This window comes from Mizuhopecten yessoensis, unplaced genomic scaffold, assembly GCF_002113885.1.
Source record: "Mizuhopecten yessoensis strain PY_sf001 unplaced genomic scaffold, ASM211388v2 scaffold3537, whole genome shotgun sequence".
Classification (NCBI taxonomy): Eukaryota; Metazoa; Mollusca; class Bivalvia; order Pectinida; family Pectinidae; genus Mizuhopecten; species Mizuhopecten yessoensis.
Window position 1 is genome coordinate 520651 of NW_018405094.1, and position 25229 is coordinate 545879.

The following is a 25229-nucleotide window of genomic DNA, read 5'->3' on the forward strand; positions in this document are numbered from 1 at the left end:
TAAGAAATTAGATTTTGCTACTTGCGAGGCATTGGAAGAGGATAATGTTGCAGAAAGTGGTCTTTTGGACAATGCGTTCTTCTGTTCATGTACACTACTATCAATAGTGGTGTGCTCTTTTAGGTTTTCCGTCATAGAAATGTCCCCAGAACAAACATCGCAGTTATGTCGTTCCCTAGGCGCGGCACTAACGCAAGTCATTTGTGATTAACTTAACTGCTCCGGTACCTAAATGTGGATTTGCATTTATCGCACCTCTCATCGAGAGCTTTGTCATGGGACGCAAAATGGTCTTTGTAATTCCATAAGCTGTTATAGTCTTTCTGGCACACTGCACATGTATATTTAAAGTGTTTTCGTGGATTCCTTTATTGTGCAGCCTCAGACCTTCACCAGTTTTGAAAGACTTTCCACACATAAATTCCCATTTGACGTGTATCTTCGGTGTGTTCATCTTGAGCCCCTCTGATTCTATTTATCGTCAATTTCTGAGCAAATGACTGCAAGAAATAAACATACAACTCACAGCTGGGATTACAGAAGTACATTTTTATACAATGTACATAGTCAACCGGCCAGCTGATCGTACAGATTTTAAATGTTCCGTTTACTTTAATTAAATATGTTTATTCAGCAATGAACACGGTCTGAAAAGACACACAAAGTAGTGGTAAATTGCACAATGATAATTAGCATGAATTACGTATAAAACCTAATCATAACATACAACCCTCTATCTCCCCCAAGTCTTTGGTACACGCGAGTAATAGGGTCACTCGTATTACTCCTAGGAACAAAGACTGATGTGAAATATGAGAATTATTAAGAAATATCCGACTAATTGTCCTAAAATAACAAAATGAAGCACCGAGTCCCCGTGAAAAGCTGCACAACAGATATAACACTCAGGTAATGTTCCAAGAAGAAACAAGTCAATTGTTATTTGGACATTTTATAATCTGAATGCCAAGCTGGTTTCTTTGTGGCACGACCAGAAGTCCGGATCGGTGCAGGGGACGGAACTACTGCTTGTGGCGTATGAGTCGAGATACATGTGGGTTGCAGGAGAATCAAACGCTAGATGACGTCGACTGAAGATGTCTCGAATACCAAATGGTGGTGAAGGGTGATCAACATCAGATGTTGAACGAGGCGAACGTTGTATGGTTCTAGTAGTCAACGGAGTGGATGGTGAAGGACTCGTATCCTTACGGGGAGGGTTGCTTTCTTCACAGACGACGGTGTCTGGGGCGTTAGAAGCAAGAGACGTCGTACGATAGGAGAATCCAATTTGATTGTCAATTGTGTAGCGCGCTGGTGGTGTAATGACTGGGATATACTTAATGAGGAATTTCCTGTTGCGTAAGGTAACACGACCAGATCCGTCAACCCGAGCTACATATTGATCAAACTGGCGAGCTTCGGTAATGATTCCAGTCTTGTCCAATTTAAGGGGGTGAGGACCAACTTGATTTTGGATGCGTACATGATCTCCAACTGCAAGAGGTAGGGGCGTTTGGTGTGTTCAGACCAACTTTCACTTTCTCGCATGTGACGATTCCGTAATGCCTCCTCGCGAGCTTCTAAAGTCTCCAGCCAAGTGTTGTGTGGAATGTTCCGACCGGGTGATATAGGAATAAAGTCTCGTATAGGACGACCGAACACGCACATAGCAGGGGATAGTTTTGTGTCTCCGTCAGGTGTGTTACGATACTGGAGAATAGCTCGTTGGAATGCGTCAGTGTGTGAAGTTGCCATTGGGACTGGTGTTGCCAGTGATCAGACGCTTCACTGTTTTGACTTCCACTTCAGCACGGCAGTTACTATGGGGAAAAGCTACAGATGACAGCCTATAGTGAACGCCCCAGTTCCTGAGAAATCGACGTGTGGCCGCAGAAGTGAACTCTGGTCCACCGTCTGATGCTAGTTCATCAGGGATACCAAAAGTAACAAATGTCCTTCGGAGTCAGTCTATTAAACCATTGGAACCATCAGAGGCTTTCTCCACCACCGGCCAGTTGGAATAACGATCAACTACCACTAGGTAATTACAACCCATGTAGTGGACGAAATCTGCACACACGCATTGGAATGGATAGTCAGGAGTTATCAAAGGCGTCGGTGGTGCATTCGGGTTAGATGGAGCAATGCGGTTGCAGTGGTTACAAGTTGCGCGGATGGGGGTGATGGCAGGTGTGATACCAGGCCAGAAGATTGACGCGTCAGCTCTTGAAGTCATAGATGTCACTCCTTTATGTGCCGAATGCAGAGAGACAAGGGTTTCTTCCCGGAGTGATGGTGGAATGACTATTCTGTCTTTATAAAGTACTACACCATCAACCGTATGAAGGTCGTCGCGGAATGGGAAATATTCTTGCAGTGGCCAAGGCAGCTCGTGACGGGTTCCCGGTATACAGGCCTCTATCAGAGCGATTAACGACTGCATGTTGTCATCGCTGGTAGTAGTGGTTCTAACGCACTCCCAGGTGACGGATCGTTAATTGATCGCATCTAGTGTTGAAGAGGCTGATACCACGACATGCTCCTCGACAAATGCTAGTCCTGATGAAAGCATGCGTAGACAACTCATTAGACCAAAGTGGGCGATGTCGACGGCAGAAAATGACAGTACTGCAATGTCGTTTCTCAGGCTCACCAATAGGATGTCGGGAGATACAATCCACAGCACGATGTCGTATGCTAGACACATGAAGTATTCGAAAACGGTATCGTAGTGTATTCTCCTTGAGAATACGAAGTCTGTTGTTAGGTATGTTTTCCAGTGATCTATCTCCAAATAACTTCAACAATAGCTTATGATCAACAGCTGTGATCAAGTTGTCGCACCCAAGAACGAAGTATCGAGCTTTATCAAGGGCATCTGCTACTGCCAGGGCCTCGCCCTCAACCGGCGCGTAACGCGTCTCTGCCGCATGTACGAAGCGACTACCTACGAGTGTAACTTTCCAACCATCACGGCAGCATAGCAGGTTTTCATTAGCATAAGCGCAGTGTTTCTGTAGCAACATAAATCCAATGCCAGTCTTTGAACAATCTGTCGCGAGACACGTCAATTTACTTGGGTCGAAAATCCGTACACCCTGCTTCCTCTCGTTGGCAATGACAATTTTGGATTCCTCAAAAAGTCGCTGTAGATCTTCAGTCCACTGAAAAAAATGATCTGGTTTGAGTAACTGACCGAAAGGAAGCATATTCTCAGTCATACTGAAGGTATACGACACCTGATTGACTAGTCCAAACCATGACCGCACATCTGTGATGTTCCTGTGTGTCGGAAAATCAAGGATTGCGCGTAGGTATTTCTGTGAAGGCCGTACACTATCGTTGGTTATTTCAAACCCAGCAAATTCTAGTGTGTCCTCTGCAAATACAAATTTGTCAGGGTTCAGCGTTATACCGTTACGGCCGCATATGTCAAGCCACTGGACTGCCTGAAAGAAGCTTTCTCCAACAGTGTCTGACCATAAAAGAACAGCGTCGACACATTTGGTTTTGTTGGGGATGTCCGAAACAAGCTCGACATAGCGCCTGGTGTATCCGTCGCCCGATGCAATGTAGCCTTGGGGTGCAGTATTGTAACTGTACCTCCCCGAAGGAGTAATGAACGTGGTCAAATGTCTGTCCTCTTCGCTGATTGGTATACTGTGATAACCGTTCCATGCATCAAATAATGTCTTCTTCTTTCCATGTGGAATAGACCGGGCTTGGTGGAATGGCGAAGGGGTGTGATGAGTCTCGCGAGTGGCAGGTGCATTTAAGGGTTGGAAGTCAACAGTGCGCCGAGGTGTACCATTCTTTTTCGCACAAATAACCATTTTATGGCACAAAGTGACAGTCTCACCAACCGGAACAGGTTCAATAACCCCCAAACAAACATCCTGGTCTAGTCCAGCCTTTACTGCACCCTGCCAGTGGATTGTAACGGTTCCTGATGTATGGTGAGCGACAGGTTTCGCGTTGGAGTCCACCATGATCTTCAAGGGAGGTCCATTCATGAGTTGTAAAGTCTGGTGTTCACATGTGTTGACTGTGCTAGACTTGTAGCGGTCAAGAAGGTTACCTTTTAAGTGACCAACGTTTGCCGTTGAAGCAGGGAAAGGCAGTTTGGTCGGAGGCGGTGGTGGCAGTTGGCGTGTAGGACAATCGCATGCTATGTCTTGGTGATCCGGTAAGGAGAAAGTAGCATCGACATGTATGCTAGCTGAAGGGACTTGAGCTCCGACGGTTGGAAATGAATCGTGGATAATACCTTATGCAGCGCAGGCTTCGCGACTGAGGAAGAGCTTTTCAGTTGAGCTTGTGACATATGTTATCTGTCTGGTCTCCTTGGTGTTTCCTGCCTTGTCCTTACCAATCAAGCGAAGGATGGTCGCACCAAGAATTTTGATACCACCGTATGTAGCCGTGTGCATCTGCATCGTTACAGGTATGAGTTCTGATTCTCGTAGACCAAGGCGGCGGATTACTTTCAAGCCAGCGAGGCAACTCTGACATCCCGAGTCAACCATAGCCTGTATTGAGACAATGCTGGTGTCTCGTGTTAGTTTGAAGCCTAGGGCGGCGTAGTCCACAGCGGTAACTTTAGCCGTCACGTTCTCGAATGGTTGAGGCTTGGAGCGTTGTTTCACCCAGGCATTCGTCAGTTCGTCATAGACATGGTGGTCGATGCAGATTGAGCGTTCGATGCCAGAATCACTAAAGGTACAGTGGTGATGTTGTAGAGAATCATAAACAGAGCACAATGCGTCGAATAAAGCACTTCCGGAATGTGTTTCACAGTCTGTCACTTTGGTTTTGTCATTGCTTCTATATACAAGTTTAAAATGATGTTCGCGATGGCAATACCAACATATGTGTCCATATGCTGTACACTCTGTTTTACGTTTGCGAGCAAGGGCAGATTTGAACGTGTCCCTTTTTTCCGCAATATGCACATTGGTCTGCTTTGTTGGAGGTGTCTTTGGACGACGGTCTGTCAGCCTTGCTTTTCCGGTACGAGCTGCTGGCAGCCTCAACTGGATGAGAATATGAAAGTCTAGAAGCTGGACGTTTACCGGCTTCCTTTGATTCGACAAATTGAAATACATCCTCAAGATTCATGTCCTGATTTTTGTGTCCTAGCAGATCAATTGTATTTCCGGATCGGCAATTCCCCGGGTGAGTACGTCACGCATGATAGCTTCAGTGTAATTGAGCACAACGGCTTACGTGGTCGAAACGTATGTATTATTTGCTGGATGTACAAAATACATGAATATAAAACATAAATGACGCTTAATAATTATCTACATGTAAGAGACTTCCCCTAACGTGTATTACCGAAAATCTGAGTAGAATATGTGGAAGTGATCGTAAACATACCAGGACTTGCGATGGTCAAATCGGATGTTACATATACACCGTTTTACAACACCCAAAATGATTTATGTTTTATGCATCAATATATGGTATAAATCGTTTTATCATAAAACGCGCAAAATGAAGTCGTTTGGTGCATGAATACATGATAGAAAATCGTTTCTATGATGACACACCCAAAATAAAGCTGTTTGCTACATTAGTACATGATATAAATAGATTCCATCATAGATACATGCATTTATATAACATGTTCCAAATAATGGGAAATGGGTCGTATATAACTAGTTGTTTATGTTAATATATGTTTGCAGTATTTGCATATTTTCAAGTTGTACCATTATTTCCACCAGGATTTGAACCTGGGTCTCCCCCCACAGAGTGGCGAGTGTGATGACCACTACACTATACAAATATATATAGCACAACTGACCTTTTCTTTCAAGATTTATTTCCATTTTTAAAATATTTTAACCTTTGTATTTGTATTTGCATTCTCCCTTTGCTTTTTTTTTATCACACTGGATCCCTAATTTTCCATTAATATTAACTATGATTCTGCAATATGATTGTCAATATAGGATTCATACATATCCGTTGTTTATACACATTCTAAAACCTTATACAAATTGAGGGTATGAAAAAACTCGGTACCCTCAATTTTTATAAGGTTTTAGAATGTGTCTAAACACCAGATAAAAAGTGTTGCTGTTATTTACTAGTGTGTATAGGTTTATTACTAACCGTAAGTATCCCGTAACCGAGCCCCTGTTGGTTATTCATATGACCATGATACACCTGGTTGTACAAAACTTAGCTAGATATTTAAAAAATTGACCGAGTTATGATCAATTGATTGTTTACGACCGGTTGCGTGGCACACGTGAGTTAGGAAATTTACTGTTCGTGAAGCGAAAATTAATCTTAAAAGTAATCGACACCAGAAGATATGTTATTCATATGACAATAACACACTTAATTGGATGCACAAAACCAATACATCAAAAATTTAAAAGCTTTTAAGGGTGCGTCAGTTATAAAATTACTAAAGACAAAATGAAATTTAAGCTATTTAAGCTTCTGAAAACAAATCTGACGTGTTCACAGCTGCAAGGTATTTAAATGACCTCCAATACAATACAGTCAAAACCTGCCATACTACAGTTTACATAATTTTGTTAATTATACACTTAACTTTCACACCTGTATATATCTCGATGCGTAAGGCTATGAATGCAAATACAATATTAAAGCAGTGCTCGTCCTTGAAGTTGTTTACAAACAGACAACTCAAATATGTAAACACCTCACAAACGTGATATTAAAAAAAAACATTATCTTGACTGGACTTGATCTCTGAGGAAGTGTTGCGTCAATAGTCCAATGTAGGTGTTTGTGACCATGTATCTCAATGGTCCATGATGCGTGTTTGTAAACAAGTAGCACAGTGTGGTCTATAGTGAGAGTTTGTAACCAGGAATCTCAGTGGTCTATAGTAAGTTTTTGTGTCAAGGTATCTCAGTGAACTATATTTTTTGTGATCAGGTATCTCAGTTGTCCATAGGTAGTGCGTCTGTTACTGTTCGTGACTAGGTACATGTAACTCAGTGAATTATAATTAGTGATTGTGACCAGGTATCTCTGTGGTTTATTATTATTAAATAATACATAGTGACACACATATGCACATGGACAGACACACATAAGAGAGTATAAGTACTATAAACACAACACAATGATATAATAGGTACTATTACAGTCATTATACGGTGACATCAATATCAATGGTCTATAGCTAGTGTTTGTGTCCACATATCCGAATGGATTATACATGTGGTTGAAAATTGACTAAAACGTTACATGTTATCAGTAAATCAATTTTTCATTTTTATATTTAAGAACTGATTATTTCACACGTTTCGAAAAATGAAACATGTATATGAGAATGAGTCAAAGTCATGGACCTAGGTCTAGTTTCATTACTTGGTGAAATGACGAATCATATCTACATGTAGCTTATTTTTCCAGATATTGTGCGTTACGTCCCCTTATCACCTTTCGACTCATAGGTCAGACCACGGAATTAGATTTCTATCTAAGTCCGTGCTAAAACTAGAACACTGATAGGTCAGTAAGGGCCCCGTCTTGTGGCAAAATATATCTCCAATAATCATCAAGAAGCAATCTGCCCATATAGCTGAGCTTGACGTTTGACATTTGAACTTCCAAAAGAATCGCAAGGAAGCAAAATATACATTTTACATGTACCATGATGTGAGTCTTGTTTCCTTCCACCTCCATATTTGCTGGGCTAACAGAAATGTAAATACCGGTGCAATACCCATTTGTTAGCTTTGATTTGTTTTATTTCACCTTATATACCTCCTCCATCAATAGCAAGGCTCAAAGTCAGAGATCAACTTTGTCTTTGACCTTTGGACCCAAATGACCTTATCCATTAAACTAATGACCCTGATCTTTGGTCAGTTGACTTATTCTTTAATTCCGACCAACTTTGCTTCTTAGTATCATTACAAAATGTTCTTCAGTGAAAAATACAAAACTTGACCTTGACCCTTTGGACCGCGTAACCTGGCCCTAAGATCAGTTGACCCTGTGTTAAGTTCAGAACAACATTGCTTCCTAATGTCATAACAAAATGTTCATCAGGGAAAAAGTACAAAATTTAACCTTCACCTTTGACCCAATGACCTTGACCTTTGGTCAATTGACTCCTTGTTTAATTCTGAGCAACATTGCTTTAAAGTGTCATAGCGAAGTGTTCACAAGTGAAAAAGATACAAAATTTAACCTTGAACTTTGACCCAATGACCTTGACCTTTGGTCAGTTGACTCATTGTTTAATTCTGATCAACTTTGCTTCATTATGTCATAACAAAATGTTCATCAGTGAAAAGATACCAAATTTGACCTTGACATTTGATTCTAATGACCTTGACCTATGACCTTGACATTTTACCTCAGTGTGTCTCTTTGTTCAATTGCAAACAACTTTGCTTCATAATGTCATAGCGAAATGTTCACCAGTGAAATGCTACAAAATTTGACCTTGACGCCTAACCCGATGACCTTGACCTTTTCTCAGTTGACTCCTTGTTTAATTCTGATCAACTTGCTTCATAATGTCATAACAAAATGTTTATCAGAAAAAAAAATGTAAAATTTGACCTTGACCTTTGAACCTAATGACCTTGACCTATGACCTTGACTTTTCACCTCAATGTGTATTTTTGTAAACTGAACATCTTGACCAGGTTTCATGTACGTCGGTCAATAAATACTAAAGCTATCAGCCAGGAACAAAATTTGTGGACGGACAAACAGACAGACAAGGTGATTACTATAGGGCACCCGTATCTCCGATACGGGGCCCTAATGACAATTTTCAGCCAGTACTTGCTTAACTATTCGGATACCCAATGAGTTCATCAGAAAGAACAACTAAACAGACAATTGACACTCTAAAGAGGGTGTTTTTTTTACCTAGGGGGCATATACACATCTTTTATAATTAATCACGTTTTGTAAAATTTGATTTTGAGCAAACGGCTTCTCCCCCATAAAATAAAAATCAAAAGGTTGGCAAGTATGCATTTATCATTTATTAATATGCATCATTTGTTTACAAACAATGAGTGCAATTAACGCCTTCATTAAATAAAGATACAATTAAAGGGTAGAACAAATATTAGAAATAATAACGTTAATGGCAAAAGACATTGTACATGTAAAAGGGGCTTAATGGAATGCTTGATGTTTGTCATTTCTTGTAAGTTTCGTTGTTTGTATTTAAATAGAAGAGACAAAATTGATGAAATAACTTTTCAACACGTCTAAATATATGTTGTGCATTTAAAAAGCATGGCAATGTATTTTCCTTAACACATTAAATACTTCCAGCAATTGGCCTGCAACCTTATCAAATCTAGAATCCCCCTCGACTTCCCACCTTGAACCACAGGGGTATACCATGAGCTATGCTGATATATGGGCCACAGCATTATGTTTGCTGTGACCCTTATCAGTATAGCATATGTGTATTTTTGTCATTTGTAACGAACCCAGGTTTGATTGAGCTTGGTACTCATATTAATACCCGGCCCCTCTGCCAAGGACGACGCAATATATAAAAAAATCTGTCGTCGTCAGAAAGTTACGTTATCGCAGCTAGATTGAACCACAGGGGTTCATTACACTTGTGTATGTTTATGTGTGTTGTGACCCATATCAGTATAGCACATGTGTATTTCAGACATCACACCATGGTGGGGAGGGGGACAGGGAAGTGACCAGAGACATATAAAGCCAGTAGTGTATACGTCTCTGTGGTGACACAGACACAAATTCGAATCGGTAATAGTTTTCGTGAAGTCGACGGTTTCTTGTTGAAAGAGTGACAAATACATATTGAAATTGGTAGACCTTTGAGTCAAACATGAAACTTGTCTGTGATACCTGTACTTAAGGAAAATGAGGATAAATAATACCCTACCAGTGCTTGCAATCTTTATATTGAAAGAACAAAATATATCGCTATAACTGTATAGAATATAGAGGTTTATAACAACACTTAAGGATCCATGTCCCACTGCAGGGGAAACACTAGAGAATTCCAGTGGTTTTTCGGTTATACGGTAACCTCCCCTTAATTTTGATTTGGATACAGCTATAGTACATCAGAGTCTGGGCACTTCCGAAAACCAGGTAGCTCAGTTGGTTGGAGTAACAACATAACAATCTGAAACCCATGGTTTGAATCCAGTTTCATAATACTTTATATTTCATATTAACTGATGAGTAAATTTTGATCACTTTATTCCATAAACAATATGTTTTTTGATATTTGATAAATTATTTTGATAAATCCAAATAAGTTTGTAAGATTTTGTTATATGTTGTTTCTTTCGTCTTTACTATATAATACATAATACTTTACATATTTCACATTAACTGATGAGTAAATTCTTGATTACTTCAATCCATCAACAATATGTTATCAAATTATTTTGATCAATCAAAATTAGTTTGCATACAATGTATTATGCTAAATAGCATAATATGAGAAAAACATGTGTATGGTGTAGGAATTGTGTCATCATTACTAATACCATAAATTATATCTGGTAAAACAAAACTCAAATTTCATAATACAACAAAATATTATTCTTACATTGGAGCCTTGACAATCCACATGCACAACCTTTGAGTCACTTACATTGGAGCCTTGACAATCCACATGCACAACATTTTAGTCACTTACATTAGAGACTTGACAATCCAAATGCACTGCTTGTGAGTCACTTACATTGGAGCCTTGACAATCCATATGCAGAACCTTTGAGTCACTTACATTGGAGCCTTGGCAATCCTCATGCACTGCTTGTGAGTCACTTACATCGAAGCCTTGACAATCCCAATGCACAACTTTTGAGTCACTTACATCGGAGCCTTGACAATCCCAATGCACAACCTTTGAGTCACTTACATTGGAGCCCTGACAATCCACATGCACTGCTTTTGAGTCACTTACATTGGAGTCTTGACAATCCCCATGCACAACCTTTGAGTCACTTATATTGGAGCCGTGACAATCCACATGCACAACATTTGAGTCACTAACATTAGAGCCTTGACAATCCCCATGCACAACCTTTGAGTCACTTACATTGAAGCCTTGACAATCCTGGCACCTCCGTTAAGAGCAGTGATAGTGGTAAACCTGGATTGCTGGGACAATTTAAATTGAAAACTAAAATGTCACTTTAACGCGATGTCTGAATAAAAGATGTTCGATTGTATGTGTATATGAATAGCATCGCTATCCTCGTGTGGGCCACAGGGGATCAAAGTTTTATCAACATGGGTGGAATATATAACACATACAGGACGTTGCCATGATATGTCACGAAGTGCGCGAAGGATGAAACGAATTTTAACAAATATTTCTTGTATACAATGCCCATTTTTATTTTCCATTGGACAAATAAATATCAGCTTTTGAACAAATTGCATTAGTTACACATTCAGTAGTAGTTGTACATGCGAAGAAAACAAATATACACGCAAAGACTTATGGTAAATATTTCACATCTTTTGTGGGAAAATTCAGTTGTCCATGTTTTTTTGCGGAAATCACAACACGTAAAGTTCGACAGACATGAAATAAAGTCGACAGGGGAGGTCTAGGTCAAGCCTCAACCCTTTATAGCGGTTTAGGACGTAAACTAAATGTCCAGAAGAAAACCACGTACGTCATGTTTAACAGTGTACTTATGTTTCTCTTGGTGGTTTGGGGGAAAGATATTTTGATAGATATTTTGATTTCAATAGTGTTGCCTTTACATAAAATAATTACTAGACATACATGTGGATAGTAAGGAGGAAATATTTAACAAAAGTATTACTCGATGTAGAAACCTAATCAAATGATCATTTTACAGCACCAAGTGGCCATTTTGGACTTTTAGGGCATACATGTATTAGTGCCACTGAATGCTTCTCAAAAGAGTGAAATAAAATCAAAGTATCAAGTGTTTCGAAACATCTGTAGAAATGCAGCGAAAGGGAAAAGTTGTTTAAGAAACCTTTCTAACGTTACGAACTGATGACTTTACGCTACAACAGCGTTATAATGCTATAATACAGATCTATACAGAAGAACAGTCGGTGGCTCGTATCCGAAGTGAAGGATTTTAAAACAAAATATGATTAAGTCTTGTATATACCCGAATGGAGTATAATCAATGTTCCTTTTTTGTGTGATCTTTTAATAGTTTTACTACGATAAAATAATCTTTGCAAAGATGCTTATATTACTTACTGTATCATTGGTAGAAAACACTTATAGTGACATCAAGGATCATTAATCATTTATGAAATAAAATCTTGTGTGTATTGATATAGTGAGCAACATAGACTTCTTTTCTATTTACAATTTAACTAAAGTATGTAATCTGTGGGCTATGTTCTAAAACAGTCAAGTGTGTTATATTTGTAAATCACAATATGAATGTAAATACGTCAATAATGGTGTTTAAATAAACTCAATTATCTCAGATCACGTCATTGTTGTCGTTTGCTTCTGTCAATTGCAACTAGGTGTTGTTACTCTTGTCTATTTTTCTAGAGAGGTTCCGAATAAGGGAAATATGATCGGGGAAACTTCAGCGCGTGAGGGCGACATGATGTTTTATTACCCCGTCATGTGACAAGCATCATCCAATCAGTCACGCTGTAATAAAGATGAGGTTAATAAAATACTTTATAGTAACTTACTCCTGACCACGTACTTTAGATAATAAAGTATGAGTTTAGAATATTTGATAGCATCATAGGCACGATATTTTTTTTCTATTTATGCAACTTATGACGAAATGGCCGTGTGATGCAATATTTGTTTCCATATTTAGCTTTCTACAGTTAGAAATTACAGTTTATTGTTGTACTTTTGCTAATAATTTTGTGTAAAAATGTGATTTAAAATGCTGGTGCAAGCCTTGAAGCTAGCATTCACATTCCGATACGGTTTGCAAGAAATACTACAGTACATTAACTGTTATATTATAAACAGGTATTCATTTCTATGCTATAGACAGGCATTTATTGTTATGTTGTAGACAGCTATTTATATATTTATTATATCCCGGTATATATTTATGTTATAGACAGTTTTTTATAGCTAGGTAATAGATAGGTATCTATTGCAATGTTATAGACAGGTATTTATTGTTATGTTATAAACAGGTATTGATTGCTATTTTATAGAAAGGTATTTATAGTTATGCTATAGACATGTATTTGTGCTATGCTATAGACAGGTATTTGTGCTATGTTATTGACAGGTATTTATTGTTATGTAATAGACAGGTATTTATTGCTATGTTATAGGCAGGTATTTATTGCTATGCAATTGACAGGCAATTATTGCTATGTTATAGACAGGGATTTATTGCTATGTTATAGACAGATATTTATTGTTATGTTATAGATAGGGATCTATTGCTATGCTATATACAGGTATTTGTGCTATGTTATTGACAGGTATTTATTGTTATGTAATAGACAGGTATTTATTGCTATGTTATACACATGTAGTTATTGTTATGTTATAGACAGGTATTTATTGCTTTGTTATAGACAGGTAGTTATTGTTATGTTACAGACAGGTTTTTATTGCTATGTTATAGAAAGGTATTTATTGCAATGGTATAGACAGGGAGTTATTGTTATGTTATAGACAGGGTTTTATTGCTATGTTATAGACAGGAATTTATTGCTATGCAATTGACAGGTAATTATTGCTATGTTATAGACAGGTAGTTATTGTTGTGTTATCGATAGGGATTTATTGTTATGTTATAGACAGGTATTTATTGATATGTTATAGATAGGTATTTATTGTTATGTTATAGACATGTATTTATTGATATGTTATAGATAGGTATTCATTGCTTTGTTATAAACAGGTAGTAATTGCTATGTTTTAGACAGGTATTTATTGTTATATTATAATAGACAGGTAGGTATTGTTATGTTATAGTAAGGTATTTATTGCAATGGTATAGACAGGTAGTTATTGTTATATTATAGATATGTATATATTGCTATGTTATATATATATATGTATTTATTGTTATGATATAGGTTATCAACAGGTAGTTGTTGTTATGTTTTAGACAGGTATTTATTGTTATATTATAATAGACAGGTAGGTATTGTTATGTTATAGTAAGGTATTTATTGCAATGGTATAGACAGGTAGTTATTGTTATATTATAGATATGTATATATTGCTATGTTATATATATATATGTATTTATTGTTATGATATAGGTTATCAACAGGTAGTTGTTGTTATGTTTTAGACAGGTATTTATTGCTTTGTTATAGACAGGTAGTTATTGTTATGTTATAGATAGGTATTTATTGCTATGTTATAGACAGGTAGTTATTGTTGTGTTATCGATAGGTATTTATTGTTATGTTATAGACAGGTATTTATTGCTATGTTATAGACAGGTATTTATTGCTATGCAATTGACAGGTAATTATTGCTATGTTATAGACAGGTATTTATTGCTATGTTATAGACAGGAAGTTTTTGTTGTATTATAGATATATATATATATTGCTATGGTATAGACAGGCATTTATAGTTGTTTTAGACAGGTATTTACTGCTCTGTTATAGATAGGTAGTTATTGTTATGTCATACACAGGTACGTATAATTATGATATATACAGGTATTTATAGTTATGTTATAGACAGATATTTATTGCTGTGTTATAGAGAGATATTCATTGCTATGCTATAGACAGGTATTTATTGTTATTTTATAGACAGGTGTTTATTTCTATGCTATAGACAGGTATGTTTTGTTATGTTGAAGACAGGTATCTATTAATAGGTTATATATATGTATTCATACTTATGCTATAAACAGGTATTTACTGCTATGTTATAGAGATGTAGTTATTGCTATGTTATAGATGGGAATTTATTGTTATGGAATAGACAGGTAGTTATTGTTATGTTATAGATAGGTATTTATTGCTATGATATATACAGGTTTTTATAATTATGGAATAGACACTTACTTATTGTTATGTTTTAAACAGGTATTTATTGCTATGTTGTAGATATGTATTTATTGCTATGTGATAGATAAGTATTTATTGCTATGTTATAGACAGATATTTATTGTTATGTTATAGATAGGTATTTATTGCTATGTTATAGACAGATATTTATTGTTATGTTATAGATAGGCAGTTATTGTTATGTTATAGACAGATATTTATTGCTATGTTATAGACAGATATGTATTGTTATGTTATAGATAGGTATTTATTGCTATGTTATAGACAGGTAGTTGTTCTTATGTTACAGATAGGGATCTATTGCTATGCTATATACAGGTATTTATTGCTATGTTATAGACAGGTAGTTATTGTTATATTATAGATCGATATATATTGCTATATAATAGATAGGTAGTTATTGTTATGTTAAAGACAGGTATGCATAGTTATGATATATACAGGTATTTATAGTTATGTAATAGACAGGTGTTTATAGTTATGTTATAGACAGATGTTTATTGCTGTGTTTTAGACAGGTATTCATAGTCATGTTATAGACTGGTTTTTATTGCTTTGTTATAGACAGGTAGTTATTGTTAAATTATAGATAGGTTTATATTGCTATGTTATAGACAGATATCTATTGCCATGTAATAGACAGGTATTTATTGCTATGTTATAGACAGGTATTTATTTCTATGCATTAGACAGGTATTTATTGTTATGTTGTAGACAGGTATCTATTGCTATGTTATAGATATGTATTTATTGTTATGATATAGATAGATATTTATTGCTATGTTATAGACATGTATTTATTGTTAAATTATAGACAGGTATTTATTTCTATGCTTTAGACACGTATTTATTGTTATGATGTGGACAGGTATCTATTGCTATATTATAGATATGTATTTATTGTTATGATATAGATAGGTATTTATTGCTATGTTATAAACCGGTATTTATTGTTATATCATAAACAGGTATTTATTTCTATGCTATGGACAGGTATTTATTGTTATGTTGTAGACAGGTATTTATTGCTATGTTTTAGATATGTATTTATTGTTATGATATAGATAGATAGTTATTCTTATGTTATAGATAAGGAATTATTGCTTTGTTATGGACAGGTAGTTATTGCTATGTTATGAACAGGTAGTTATTGTTATGTTATAGACAGGTAGTAATTGCTAAGTTATAGACACTTAGTTATTGTTATGTTTTAGACACTTAGTTATTGTTATGTGATAGACAGGTAGTTATTGTAAAGTTATAGATAGGTATCTATTGCTATGTTATAAACAGGTAGTTATTGCTATGTTTTAGACAGGTATTAATTTCTATGTTATAGACATGTATTTATTGCCATTTTATAGATATGTATTTATTGTCATGATATAGATAGGTATTTATTGCTATGTTTTAGACAGGTATTTATTGTTATATTATATACAGGTATTTATTTCTATGCTATAGACAGGTATTTATTGTTATGTTGTAGACAGGTATCTATTGCTATGTTATATATATGTATTTATTGTTATGATATAGATAGGCATTTATTGCTATTTTATAGATAAGTATTTAAAGTAATGCTATAGACAGGTATTTATTGCTATGTTATAGACAGTTATTCATTATGTTATAGACAGGTTTTTATAGTTATTTCATATGCAATTATTTTTGGTTATGTTTTTATCATACAGGTATCTATAGTTATGTTTTTAAACAGATATATATTGTAATTTGCACGTTACACATCAGTAAACTTGACTGATTGTTAAACAATAAGATTTCCGTCGGTACATATTTCCCATTGCAGACCTGTGACTTTATCCAAAGTGTCGACCAATCACGATCAAGCTAGAAAGAAGTAATACGAATGGAAATTTCCAGTGTGCCACAGTTTGTTTTCTGTGCCAAGGTTTATATAGAGTAGACTTCGTCTGTCTCCTCATAACTACCAGCCGACACAGGGCTGGTCGATTCCTGTTACTTTAAAGGTAAGCTCATGTAGTATTTGTATATTTGATATTTGTAAATCAAATTATTTATTAAATCTTTTCATATGTGTATTATATATATTTTCTTTCTAACATTATTTATGTTTTATTTTTATTTTGGAGACATAGCTTTTAATATGTACTGTTTCAACTTAGGGAACGTGCACAGCTTTCGAATCACGTAAATCGATCCTCGATAATTCAGCCCCCTGCATTATCAGCACAAACGTCTAGATAGAGAGACGATTGATCACTTGGACATTATTAAATTGTAACGAGACCAAATACTACTAGGCCCTCGACGCAATATCTTAGATTTGACAATTTTCCTTCTCATTTAAATGATAAGAATTATTTCGAAAAAGCTTCAAATTTAAAGAAATATCTTCGTGATCGTTTTCATCACTCCGTAGTCAATCCGTTCATATCTCATTGGCTTGCGTTGAATTAAGGAATTACAGTGTAGCGAAATACAAAAAGAAATGGTTAATATTGACAGAAGTGATTACAATGGAACCCTCTGAGATGATGACACCAGTAAACAGACGACTGACTGCAGTTTGTTCCCCATTATAGCAGTATATACAATTCTTTGACTTCTTGGCTAAACGTATCTTCAGTCTATACTTCTGATGCACAGGACTATTTTAAGTATCAAAGACTTTCACTTTTTTATCAGAGTAAATCTACATACTCTTGACAATAATAAAGTTTGTATGATCTTCACATACTGCACCCGGTCAAGACCATAGTCAAGCAAGTAAGCATACACACCAGACTTCTTTTCGATAGCATATATAATTGTATAAGTGGTAAACTACATAATGATTTTAAGATGAATTCGATATCTTTCTTCAGTATACAATTCACGACCACGTGGGTTTCTTTCCGGATACTACGGTTTCCTCCTACATTAAGAACTCCTGCGCGCTTACATGCGAGCCAACAAGAGTAATTAATATAGGTTGTAAAATATTGTTTCATAATTGTTCTAAATCAAATAACGCCATACATTTTCACGTCCGATCGGGGAATCGAACCCCGGCCGCCTTGGTGAAAGGCAAGTCATTGGGAAATACCCAGAATTAACTATTTAATTCTTTGTTAAATTTTGCTTTAGAAACACAACATTATTATTTTCTTTTACAACAAACCTGATGAATCTGACCACAGTGATACAAACCTGTTTCCTGACCGTACAGTACGAAGTTCTGTATCTCACACTGGGAACACAATGGTAGTTATCCAGTTATCAAATGCATATTCTGTCATAACAATCCAATTACACAGTGCAGGGGAGATAACTCCAATGTAGCTTGTGAAATGAACATTTAACAACTTTTGTTTAATCATTTTCTGTTTATGTTTTAGATATTAACAATTAAATAAATCATGTATATTTAGTGACAACCCATCCTACATAAAATCCAAGGGATACAGGCCAAAAAGTCCCTGTGTATAAACACATTGGCCATCCACCCACTGGATATATAGGATAAGTTACCAAAAAATAAACATTTTGTAAAATTTCAGAATATGATATGGATTCATATAGGAAAATGTAGTTATTATTATATATTATTGGAGTCGGTTCTCTTAAAATTTATTTAACAAAGCACTATAGAATATTCATGTAACTATGAAATAGTTAGAACAGGTTATAGAATAGAACACTCATAAATTCCATCCAGTCCAGCCGAATACCAGAGATGTTGTGAAGATAGATTTACACCAGTACCAATACTTATTAGCAGAGTGATCATGACACTATAAATAATAGGATCACTTTCAATGTAAAGTTATGCTTTGAGTGAGATTACATATCAAACCTATTAGTTTGACAAATGTAGTCAGATATATTTTGTAAAATGGATATGTTAATATCAGCGCTGCATATTAAGCATCCCTTTAATAGAGTTTTAGATTAAAATGATCATGATTACCAGTTATACCAAATTGAGAAATTTGTATTACTAATTGCATTCTGAAGTTGTTATAGAGTGGGCATTCAAATATAAAATGAAATGCATTTTCATTTTCATATCCACATCTACATGCTGGTGTGCCATTCAGATGATCCATATATAAGTCACTATTTAGGTTGCTAGCATGATTTCTCAGCTGACAAATTATGATATTGAATTTTCTTGGCCCAGAGTATTTAAATGTGCTAGCAATTTCTTCAGTGTTGTTCATATTATCAGACTTGATGAATTTTTTAAATTGTTGAAGGGAAGTAGCATTTAAAGTTTCTGCAGATAGAAGGTTAAATTCTCTACACATTGAGGGAAAATAACTATTGAAATAATTCTCAGTTCTACAGAAAGGGGGATTGAAAATACGGCTACTTCTTAGTGGGTATCTTACATTTATATTGCTGTGAAGGTATGGTTCAATGATGTCTTCTAAGTACTTAGGCGATTCATTATTTAAAATTTTGAACATAGGTGCTAATTTATGATTTTTTCGCCTACAACAAAGTGGTTCAAGTCCAGTTTCTGCATAAAGCTTACAATGAGAGGTCCCTCTACGCAATCCTGTAATAAGTCTTAATGCCTCTAGCTGGATTGACTCAAGAATATTTTTATTTTGGTTACTACAGTTATCCCATACTACATCCCCATATTCAAGTATTGGTGTAATAAAAGAGGTATATATTGTTATAAGACTTTTTCTATCCAATTTGTGTTTTAACATTCTCAATATATTCATTCTTTTATAAGCTAGCTCATAAATATTGTCAATATGATATGTCCATTTTCCATCACTACTATAAGTTAAACCAAGATGCTTATGAGTTTGTTTGTTAGTTAAAGTTTCATTACCAAATAAGATATCTGGATAATTTTGTTCCCTTTTCCTTGAGAAGATTACAGATTCAGTTTTAAGTGAATTAAATTTGATATCCCTTTTTTTGCCCATGCATTAATATAACCTAGATCATTATTTAATTTCACTGCAATTTCATTTTGATTTTTGTCTATTACTTCATAGAGAGAAGTATCATCTGCAAAATGTTTTATTTTACTTGTTACACATTCTGTTATATCATTAATATAGATTAAGAAAAGAAATGGACCAAGGGCCGAGCCTTGGGGTACACCGGCTTTGACATGCTTAAAAGTTGAATAAAAACCCTCTGTTGATACTCACTGCTTTCTATCAGAAAGATAATTACTAAACCATTGTAATAATTTCCCTTTTATGCCATACGATTCCAATTTAAAAAGTAAACCCTCATGCCAAACTCTATCAAACGCCTTACTTACATCACAAAATACAAATCTGATTTCATTATTTTGATCCAAGTTATTTACAATAGTGTCATATATAGATAATAACTGGTTTACAGTCGAGTCTCTTGGTAAGAAGCTTGATTGGTGTTTCGTTATGATATCACATTCTTTCATATAATTAAACATATATTTAAAAACAACTTTTTCAACAATTTGGCTAAAACATGATGTAATAGATATTGGCCTATAGTTAGAGACATCATTTTGAGCACCCTTACCTTTTTATATTGCATTAATATTAGCTGTTTTCCAAGAAAGAGGTATAATACCAGATTCAATAGTCTTATTACAAAGTAAAGTTAGAGGACATATTAGAGAAGGTGCTAATTTCTTTATTATCTTGGGTATCTGGGCCAGGAGGTTTTTTTTATCATTAAGTAAACACAGTTGATCGTTAATGTCCTCTTCAGATATAATGATATTGAGCTGAAGTAGTTATTTAGACATTCTGCTTTTTCAAATGGACGATGTATTAAGTTATTATTTTCAGAAAGAGGAGGAAGACAATTTGATACATTATTTGAATTCATTACAGATCTAGCAATTTTCCACCACTTATTAGGAGGCACAGATTGGTCACTAAGAGATTGTTGTAATTTTTCGTAATAAGTGTTTTTAGCTTCTCTAACAAGGTCTACTACTTCATTTTTAGCCTTTCTAAAATTTTCCCAATTAATTGCAGTGTTGTTATTTATAGCTTTTTTATGCATTCTATTTCTCTGTCTAATTTTTTGCCTTATAATATTCCTCATCCAAGGTTTATCATTAGGGCGAGCAGTTATAATTTTGGATGGTACATGTATAATTCTTCCATTTGATTATTAATAGAATCTGTTAAAAATGTATTTAACTCATTCGAGTCAAGAGTATTTCCCAATTTATTTCATTTAGAGCTCTATTCGTTTGATCAAAATCTGCATTGTCATAGTTTAATATAGTTTTCTGGTAGGATTTTTGCTTAAATACAGAATATGAACAGGTAAAATGAATAACAGAATGATCACTGCATATTGGTGTATTCACTGTTTTATGTTTTGTAAGATTAATATTATTAGGGAATAAAATATCAATGGCAGTGGCAGTAGTTTGTGTTATCCTGGTAGGTTTATTAATTAGATTTGTAAAGTTATATTTTACCATTAGTCTATTTAAATGGTGGTTAGTAAGTATATTCAACATATTTACATTTATATTACCTGTTATTATGATGTTAAGTGATGTGTTACATGCATTATCTAGAACATGGTCTAATTTATCCCAATATTCAACATTTGATTCAGGTCTATAAATACATCCTAATAACATTTGTTGCTTATTGAATAATACTTCAATCCATATCATTTCTAAATCTTCATGCTCAAGATCAATTCTTCTTTCAGTATGGACTGTATCTTTGTGATAAATAATTACTCCTCCCCCAGATCCAGTTTTTCTATCAAGTCTGTGAATGTTATGGGAATGGGAGTTAAGTGTTATTTCAGCAGTAGTTATATTTGGAGAAAGGTGTGTTTCAGTAAGACATAATATGTCACTTTCATGTAATTCTGCTTCAATGATATCAAGTTTGGTTCTGAGAGATCTAACATTAAGATGTGAGATTTCTATGTTACATTGGGGTCCTGGATTTAGTTCAATATCATTGCAAAGAAGTAATATATTTGTAATGGTACATAAAAAATATTCATTTTTTTTAAGTTTGAAAACATGTGATTCTTCAAAAAGTAAACAATATGTAAAGTAATAGCTAGGGTATGTAATTTTACCTGCAAATGCTCGGATGATCAATGTGTTGATATAGTAATAATTCTCACAATATAGATGTGTCCCAATAAATATAATGACGATATTCTTATATTTATCCATTATCAAAGACAATTGAGTGGTAAACATTAGGACACACCAATAGGTTTCTGGTGTAAACAAACTTACGATAGGCATAATAACAATCTCTGGAATTCGACTGTGGACTGAGTGGACTAAGAGTAGAGTAAAACAGTACATTAACTGGAAAGTATAACAGAAAAGTAAGTAAAAAGACCGTATGCAAGGTATAAACATGTACATCACTAAACTGATTCATTACCTTAACAAGCAATACGGGATCAACATACGTCACAAGCATAGTAGTGAACAGGATTTGGTTTGTTTTCAATTATGGTGTACGCCCTTTCCAATCAGCATTATTTATATGTATTTTGATGAGATATATCTGACATAGAGTATTTTGATTGAGAATATAATTATAATGGGAGTCCTATATTTGACATTGTCATGTACAATAATCATGGGTAATTACTTGTAGAATGTTAAGACTCAAATAATTCTGGTCATTCTATTTATGTTGAGAATAGTATAACATTCAATAATATAAAATATTGACCTGTTAATTGGAAGAGGTAGACCAAAAGCATGCGATTTGTAAAACAGTATGCACGAGCTTTTTTTTTAATTTGGCCAAGATACCGGTTAATAGTAAAATATGTATTTGGGATTATATTTGTAACTCAGGTATGTGCAATTATGGCATGAAATGCAAAACTATATGTGGAATTATTTTTTGTTATAACCATTTCACTGAAGTTTATATCGTTAGTTACACCAATCAATATCATACTTATAAAGTACATTTGTATATAGCACGATCACATAGTCACATGATTCGAAAGGCCAAGCAGCCAATGGATACAGAAAACATCTTGTTTTTATAGTATATATAGACTACATACAATAAATAAACACAATGAAGGGGCTTGATTGAAAGGTTACATGGATATAACATATATCGGCTGTATATATATATACATATTATCAATTGGTAGAACATCACTAATTAGATAAGCTATATCTTTCCTTTTGTAGAGGCATATTATTGTCACATGTTATGATCCAGGAACGATAACACATACAATTTAGATAACACAACTTTTTCTGTAGTAAATATTATCATTATACTAGTAGTATGAGGCATGCATGTTCTACAGTATAGGTTATGATAAAGAGATACATATTTTGGAAATTGACATATATATTAAATATTCAGTGTTTACATTTCATTAGATCATGTTGGTAGAGTATGTTTTCATAATCTATATACATTTATGTATGTATTCAATTGATGGATCATCAATAAGAAGCCAAGGTAAGTTTACTTATACCTAGGTATAAAAGTTTCCACTGTAAAAGAAAATGTACACATGTTATAATCCATGAGCAACACATACATATTATTAAGCTTTGGTGAAGTAAAAATCATAAGTTATACATTTGTATCAAATAAGTTACTTATATGATATATGTATAATTGGTTCTACACACATAGTCACATGGTGAGATTTATACAGTTATGGTACATATTTGACTTCTTTGATAAAAAATAATGCAAAAAGAAACAAAACAAACAAATGCCACATAATTATGACCAGTTTATGTATTCATCAGATCACTTATGGTGTGGCTGCCTGTTGTAGGATCTGTCACGGTTAGAGGCCAACGTCCTTGGGCCTGGTTGTTTCTTAGGAGGGGGGTCGGAGTAGGATCCTAGCTCTTCAAGTTTGGTGACTTGGTGTTTCTCTCCACTATTGTTCCTGATAACAATCCTACCGTCTTTGGTCCAAGTGCCAGATATGAGACCCTGTCTCTTGAGAAAGTGAGCCTTGAAGAAAACAGATGCCCTAGATCTAGTTAGTGCCTCATTGATGAAGAGCTTATTGGATGGGGTGGGAGATGTGGGTGATGATTCCTGGTCTTTCTTACTGAATAAGGAAAATCTGGCATCATAGACGTTGGCTCTGGTCTTATACGAGATGAAACGTACAATAATGTCTCTTGGATATGCCTTGTTGATGGGCCTACACGATGTGAGCGACTGATGTCAGCATCCGTAACCCAGTGTGTTATTGCACGAGTCAATAATAACTGGTCAGTGTTCTCGTGTTCAGATTCTGGGATCCTCCTGAATTTCAGACAGTTGCGACGTGAATACTGCCCCATGTCATCTAATCTGTTTTCTAGTGACTTGACCTGTTGGTGTAGGGCAGTGATACCTAGACTTGATAATAATGTATCTTTGAACAGCGTATTTATCATCAGCTGAGATACCACTTCACGCACTACTTCCGGATCCCTTAGTTCACCTATAGCCTGGACACCCTTTTTAACCTTAGCTGATAGTTCTGTGGTTAAGGGCTGTGAATGTTATATGCACAAAAATAATTTTCCTACCAACAAAGGAAAAATGGCGGGAATCACGACGGTCAGCTGGCGAGCAAGCAAAGTGACTAAATTCTCACATATGCATAATATTAGGCATTATCAATCGATGTGTACTATTTAATGCTGGTAGTTGGGAGAAAGGCCAGACAGAGAAAGCTCATGTTAAGTTTATGTTAAGATCACTTGTTATGTTATGTTATGTTATGTATACATTCTATTGCTATGTGTATTCTGTTGTTTTCATCACAGTTAAAAAAATCCTTTGAAAAGAGATCAACTGAAAATTGCTAGAAAGTGATGTTAATGAAAAATTAGGAATCATGATATTGAACATGAAAACATTGTTACTAATATGAAATATGCTGTTGTAATAACATATCCCTCCAGTTAACTTGTAACTAAGGCTAATTATAGTGAATAACTCATCTTGAGGGGATATGCAATTACAACAGCATATTTCATATTACTAGTAGTAACTTCTTTTTGTCTATGTATTTTTTATTGTATTAATGTTTCATGGTGACTGTTAATATCTGTTATATGTTGTGATACATGTATGTAAAATTTCATGTTCCTGTCTTCATAAAGGGGCGGATCGCCCTGAAAATTTGACAAATTTCATTGCGTGCACCGTCGTTATTACTTCTTTGCCAATATATCTATTTTTGTTCGGGTCCACACATACACACATACACACACACAAAAATGCACCCCCCACACCAACTCACCC

General features: G+C 35.0%; 1 protein-coding gene across 4 annotated transcripts in view; it reads left to right on the forward strand.

Annotated features, from left to right (window-relative positions):
- LOC110447627 overlaps positions 1-25229 on the forward strand; it is a 67971-nt gene that overhangs the window by 26665 nt on the left and 16077 nt on the right. For 3 of the 4 annotated variants that reach the window (XM_021493461.1, XM_021493465.1, XM_021493463.1), the window contains exon 2: positions 16811-16991. The gene's annotated coding sequence lies outside the window, so the exon portion shown is untranslated. Of the gene's footprint in view, positions 1-12526; positions 12648-16810; positions 16992-25229 lie in introns of all 4 variants that reach the window. The other variant, XM_021493462.1, reaches the window with a different exon arrangement.